The sequence below is a fragment of the Atractosteus spatula genome, chromosome 10 (assembly GCF_055471065.1).
Source record: "Atractosteus spatula isolate fAtrSpa1 chromosome 10, fAtrSpa1.hap1, whole genome shotgun sequence".
Lineage (NCBI taxonomy): Eukaryota > Metazoa > Chordata > Actinopteri > Semionotiformes > Lepisosteidae > Atractosteus > Atractosteus spatula.
This window is the reverse complement of record NC_142715.1, coordinates 20,228,563-20,234,829: the sequence shown is the minus strand read 5'-3', so window position 1 is coordinate 20,234,829 and position 6,267 is coordinate 20,228,563. Positions and strand designations below refer to the sequence as shown.

The following is a 6,267-nucleotide window of genomic DNA, read 5'->3' as shown; positions in this document are numbered from 1 at the left end:
CGTTATTAAATTCTTTAGATACGCGATTCCATATTATATTGGCAGAAAAGCTTAAAACTACCACTTTTTCACACGCTATTTCACATGCTAGTTAAATACTTCGATGCTGAAAATCGTTAGGGAGAAATGGAATACCGGTGTGTATTTTTCCTTTAAAGTACCGATTCCTGGAATCTGACTGGCTGACACCCTTCTGAAGTGGTTCCATAAAATCTGGTATACGGAAAAGAAAGCGTTGATAAATACAAGTGTCTTTTAATACACTCTTTGCTGTGCTCTTGAGGATCCTTGTGATATTTTGAGCTCTAGTTGAATGATAAGTGGCGCATTTTAAATCATTTTCGTAGTTAGAAATTATGAAATGCCCTGTTAAAAGCAAGGAAGTTTTTATGCCCGTTGAAGTAAAACAAAATGCCTGACAAAGTATGGCTTGGACAGATTCCAAGTGCTTGTACAAATGTGCTAAAGAAATTATACTTTGAGTATACAGCTTGTCCAAAGCCATCCATTATTAATACTATTAGTAGTATCTTCAGTAAAGGCTTTGATGCATAAATATTTCTGATAAAGGTAGGTTGTGTACTTTTGTCCAACTGAGCAATCTTGCTTTCATAAAATATACCAACATTTTAATGACTGATGATTAACATCCTGTAATACACAGTTCAAAATTAAAGGCTCAACTGCTGTACATGAGAGGTTAAGCTCCCCCTGGCGGTTTTACAAGGTGACGCCGGATAGTTTCTGGCAGAGCGTCAAATGACGCGCGATTAACCGTATGTTACCGCGTGATACCGTGACACGCCCACCGGAGTATGCCGTGAAATACCTCACCCATTTTGAATGGCTGCATCTGTATATAGTTAAAGGTCTATTATACATCAAAGATAGGTCTTTTAGGTGTAGAAACAAGTAAATCAAGCCAGTGATTTGGTTTAGAAATTTATTCTGAAAATATACAATTATTCACACCTGAAAAATATGTAGTTCAAATTATGCATTTTATACAATATTGTAATAAACATGATAATGTTTATTACAATATTGTTTATTACGATATATCATAAAAAACACAACTAGTAAACTTCAGCTACAAATTATAGTAACATGGGAATATATATATATAGTAATGACAAACACAAACTAATTACATTAACATGCTAATATTTAACTCAAAACCACATTTCGATTCAAATATAAGTTTTAAAAATCACAACTTCTATATTTCCACGAAAATATTTTTAATGTAGCACAAACACTACTTTCTAATAAAGACAGAATTAAACTGTTCTGTGTCTCATGGTGATCCTCCTCTCGATACTAATGAAATGTTTAATATGATCCCTCGAGAAAAAAAAGGTGTCAATATCCGCCTGGAACGATTGATGCCCCATCAAACATTTTGTAATATCCCCGGAAGTTCATACTGTAGAAACCTGATTCGTGGCTTAAATTCAAGGGAAACAATTCCCCCTATTTCCCTTCGATAGCTCAGTTGGTAGGGCGGAGGACTGTAGTGGAAATGGTGAGGCATCCTTAGGTTGCTGGTTCAACTCCGGCTTGAAGGAAGGTGCTTTTTGTGAACTTTAATCAAAGAGATAAAAGCGCAAATCTTTTTCACTCAGACGTTGATCAAAAGCTCAATAAACCACGAAGCAGAGGCTCTTGTTCTGAATTAAACTCCCGTCTGATTGTCTTGTTTTGGCCAAAATCTGATCTTTGAATTAAGGGACTACTCTGTCTGCTTTGTAATTCAAAAGTATATACAAATGTCACGGTTTTTTTTAGATATAAAGGTGTTCTCTGTGTTCAAAGGAAAGGATATGTACTTAATTGGCTTTATGATTTAGTATTGAATTTGTATCGTTATATTGTTAAGTTTGTGTTTTTTGTGTTTTTAACGTATTGTGGACTTTTTTTGTGGATTTTTGAAACAAATTCTTACAAAGGCAAACAAGGCACACATTTGTTTATACCAGCAGTGAATTGTACATTTTTATTTACAAGCTACTCTGCACTTTTGGGAGTATAACAGCTTCGATATAAAGTGGCAAAAATATATAAAAGGGGAAAATACCCCGGACTGCGTGTAAAGCCCTCGTTGTAACTGTTGTTTTATTGTTAAATACGGCGTTCTGTGCACGAAATGTTGCAGAAACACAATCTGATATTTTAATAATTATTATTTTAATAATCTGATATGAGGCCCCGGATCCAAATATTCAGTTCTGATTTTTTTAAAGTGATATCTTCCCTTCCTCTCGTGGAAATCCCACGATGTGAGCAATTGTTTCTGGTTCTTTTTTTTTTTCACGTTGCGATCCAAAGAGCCTCAGACGCCCAGTCTGACAGTAACCAAACCAGAATGGATTCTGTTGGGAGCCGGACTGAGCTCATTCTCTGTGCTAAAAACAGAATCAGCTCTTCCCCGAATACCATCTACAGCTGCTGGATGGTACTCTGCGTCCTGCTGCTCCAGCAATTATTTTGACGAAAGACAGATCACTTGTGCGCTTTTAACCTTCTCGCAGCTACAGGCGAGACTGAAGCTGGCGATATGAAGGCACGCCCTGGTACACCTTCTCTAACTTTCACAATCGCAATAAACATTTTTTTTAAAAGACCTTTGAAAAACTAGATATAGATATAGATAAAACTAGATTAAAAACATGAGCTTTATCGGTTTTTACATTAATCGATTTTGAATCAAATTTGATCCTTGTACATTGCATTTTACGTTGAAAAAAACGTGCATACCTAATCCACCAACAGACAGAGCAATATTTTACGTTGCCTTCCAGAGCTTCCGGCGTGTGATGGATTTGTATGAGCGTCTGTATGATACCAGTACAGCACTGTCGCAGGTGCAAAGTCCACTTTCACAAGACTTTTTCAGTGTCTTCTCCTCTCTCAAATGGACCGAAGCACAGGACCCAATATTAGAGAAAACGACAGGTGTTTAAACAGAGTATGTCCCAATGCCTGCGACAACGCTTTGTGATTTTGTATAAACGCCAATGGTTTATCATTTAAAAGCCAATATCATTATTTTTATCCCTGACGCTAATTACGCTACCACACATGCGAGCTGTTGTGTGAAAGAAAATTCATATGTGCGTAGGAAGGCAGAATAAAATCCAGAACTGTATTGGTGATATCGATAAACAGGGCTCATGTTCACAATAAAACTTTATTGTATAAAACGTTAAAATTCGTAAATATTTGTTTTAATAATGCAAAGTGTCTGTTAAACCATTCATGAATAATCCTTAGACAAAAAAACACACCATTATATGAGAAAATATATTTACTATATGTGCATTTAACTTACTTTTTAACAATTTTAGTTTCAAGGTCAATGAAAATTGTTTCCCTGCTTTTTTGTCATAAATACACAAGCTTGTTATGTCTTGTGTCAGAAATAAACTGCATGAAATTTGCTAAAGCAACAAAACGTAAGTGCGACAAAGAAGACAAACATTTGTGTTTATAGTGCAATGTTATCTCGAGCCTTTAAAATTACTTTAATGCAATTTGTTTTTCTCTGTAGCTCTAAGGCTTTGTCATTTAGGTGTGCTGTTTTTTTTACATGTTGTAAAAAAGTCGCTAAATCATACGAAACATAAAAACTCCAATTGTAAACAATTGACCATTCATATTCCTGAATTTTAAACCTATAGAGCATTTACAGTGCCTTGCGAAAGTATTCGGCCCCCTTGAACTTTTCAACCTTTTGCCACATTTCAGGCTTCAAACATAAAGATATAAATTTTTTATTTTATGTGAAGAATCACCAACAAGTGGGACACAATTGTGAAGTGGAACAAAATCTATTGGATTTTTGAAACTTTTTTAACTAATAAAAAAATGAAAAGTGGGGCGTGCAAAATTATTCGGCCCCCTTGCGTTAATACTTTGTAGAGCCACCTTTTGCTGCGATTACAGCTGCAAGTCGCTTGGGGTATGTCTCTATCAGTTTTGCACATCGAGAGACTGAAATTCTTGCCCATTCTTCCTTGCAAAACAGCTCGAGCTCAGTGAGGTTGGATGGAGAGCGTTTGTGAACAGCAGTTTTCAGCTCTTTCCACAGATTCTCGATTGGATTCAGGTCTGGACTTTGACTTGGCCATTCAAACACCTGGATACGTTTATTTGTGAACCATTCCTTTGTAGATTTTGCTGTATGTTTGGGATCGTTGTCTTGTTGGAAGATAAATCTCCGTCCCAGTCTCAGGTCTTTTGCAGACTCCAACAGGTTTTCATCCAGAATGGTCCTGTATTTGGCTGCATCCATCTTCCCCTCAATTTTAACCATCTTCCCTGTCCCTGCTGAAGAAAAGCAGGCCCAAACCATGATGCTGCCACCACCATGTTTGACAGTGGGGATGGTGTGTTGAGGGTGATGAGCTGTGTTGCTTTTACGCCAAACATATCGTTTTGCATTGTGGCCAAAAAGTTCGATTTTGGTTTCATCTGACCAGAGCACCTTCTTCCACATGTTTGGGGTGTCTCCCAGGTGGCTTGTGGCAAACTTTAGACGAGACTTTTTATGGATATCTTTGAGAAATGGCTTTCTTCTTGCCACTCTTCCATAAAGGCCAGATTTGTGCAGTGTAAGACTGATTGTTGTCCTATGGACAGACTCTCCCACCTCAGCTGTAGTTCTCTGCAGTTCATCCAGAGTGATCATGGGCCTCTTGGCTGCATCTCTGATCAGTCTTCTCCTTGTCTGAGCTGAAAGTTTAGAGGGACGGCCAGGTCTTGGTAGATTTGCAGTGGTCTGATACTCCTTCCATTTCAAGATGATCGCTTGCACAGTGCTCCTTGGGATGTTTGAAGCTTGGGAAATCTTTTTGTATCCAAATCCGGCTTTAAACTTCTCCACAACAGTATTACGGACCTGCCTGGTGTGTTCCTTGGTCTTCATGATGCTCTCTGCGCTTTCAACAGAACCTTGAGACTATCACAGAGCAGGTGCATTTATACAGAGACTTGATTACACACAGGTGGATTCTATTTATCACCATCAGTCATTTAGGACAACATTGGATCATTCAGAGATCCTCGCTGAACTTCTGGAGTGAGTTTGCTGCACTGAAAGTAAAGGGGCCGAATAATTTTGCACGCCCCACTTTTCATTTTTTTATTAGTTAAAAAAGTTTCAAAAATCCAATAGATTTCGTTCCACTTCACAATTGTGTCCCACTTGTTGGTGATTCTTCACATAAAATAAAAAATTTATATCTTTATGTTTGAAGCCTGAAATGTGGCAAAAGGTTGAAAAGTTCAAGGGGGCCGAATACTTTCGCAAGGCACTGTATACCTTGTCTTTGTATTTGTGCATATTACAGAGCTCCTTTTCAAAAGCTGTCAGTATAGATTAGTGCTTAGGTTTCCTGTTTTTTTTACCCAGGTGGTCCAGATAAGACTCTTGGTATAGGAGCGCGTCTGTGTTGCCTTCTGGATTTCAAATGAGCAGCTCAGTGCAGAAAAGAACCCTGTAGATCAGCATGTACATTTGCATGGACAGTAGATTTTTCAGAAAGTGTAATTGGATTATAGCACGTGCCCCTGATGATGTTGTTGATACGTTATATGTGCTCTTTTTTGTATTATATGTATTTTTGTTGTTCAAATAAAAAATATTAAAAAAAACTTTCAGTAAAAATAAAATGACATCAAGGGCGCTGTACGCAGAGGTCTGAAACCTGCTCCACAGAAGAACTTTATCCAGAGGTGTTGAAGAAAATTGATTTATTTTCCTGACTGCAATGTATGGTGAAGCATAAAATCTAGCTGCATAAATTTCTATTACGTGTCATTTATGAAGGCGTTTCAAATAGCAGCCAGTGAAGGATTAACGCTTTTGGAGCATGTATTATATTCTAAATATTATTATTTAAATAAGCTTAAATTCGCATACTGTTATTTAGACATCACAAACCAGTCTGACCTCATACAATATTCTGTGCCCGCTGAGTAGATCTTAAAGCAGCTACAGCCAGAGTAGCAGTAACGGCAACACAGTGCTTGCAGTTCAGCTTTTCTTATTTCTTCTGCAGAACCACTGGTATCAAATTTATATACTGATCCGCATAAGAAGCGCTACCGGTTTCAGATAGTTTTTATTGAGCGCTGCTCTAAACTTTACATTTGCTCAGGCTTGTTTTCCCCATGATAAAAGACATTTCCCTAATTACATTTAACTTTTTTTTTCCCTTATCATCAAGTACAAATAAATAAAACATGTCATTCCATTTAAGAGCC

At 37.3% G+C, this 6,267-nt stretch overlaps 1 non-coding gene across 1 annotated transcript; it reads left to right on the top strand.

The window, feature by feature from the left end:
* The first annotated feature begins 1,480 nt into the window (after positions 1–1,480).
* On the top strand, positions 1,481–1,568 carry trnay-gua (transfer RNA tyrosine (anticodon GUA)). Its single transcript is given in 2 exon segments — positions 1,481–1,517; positions 1,533–1,568. It is a non-coding gene; the product is annotated as a tRNA-Tyr (tRNA).
* The last annotated feature ends 4,699 nt before the right edge of the window (positions 1,569–6,267 follow it).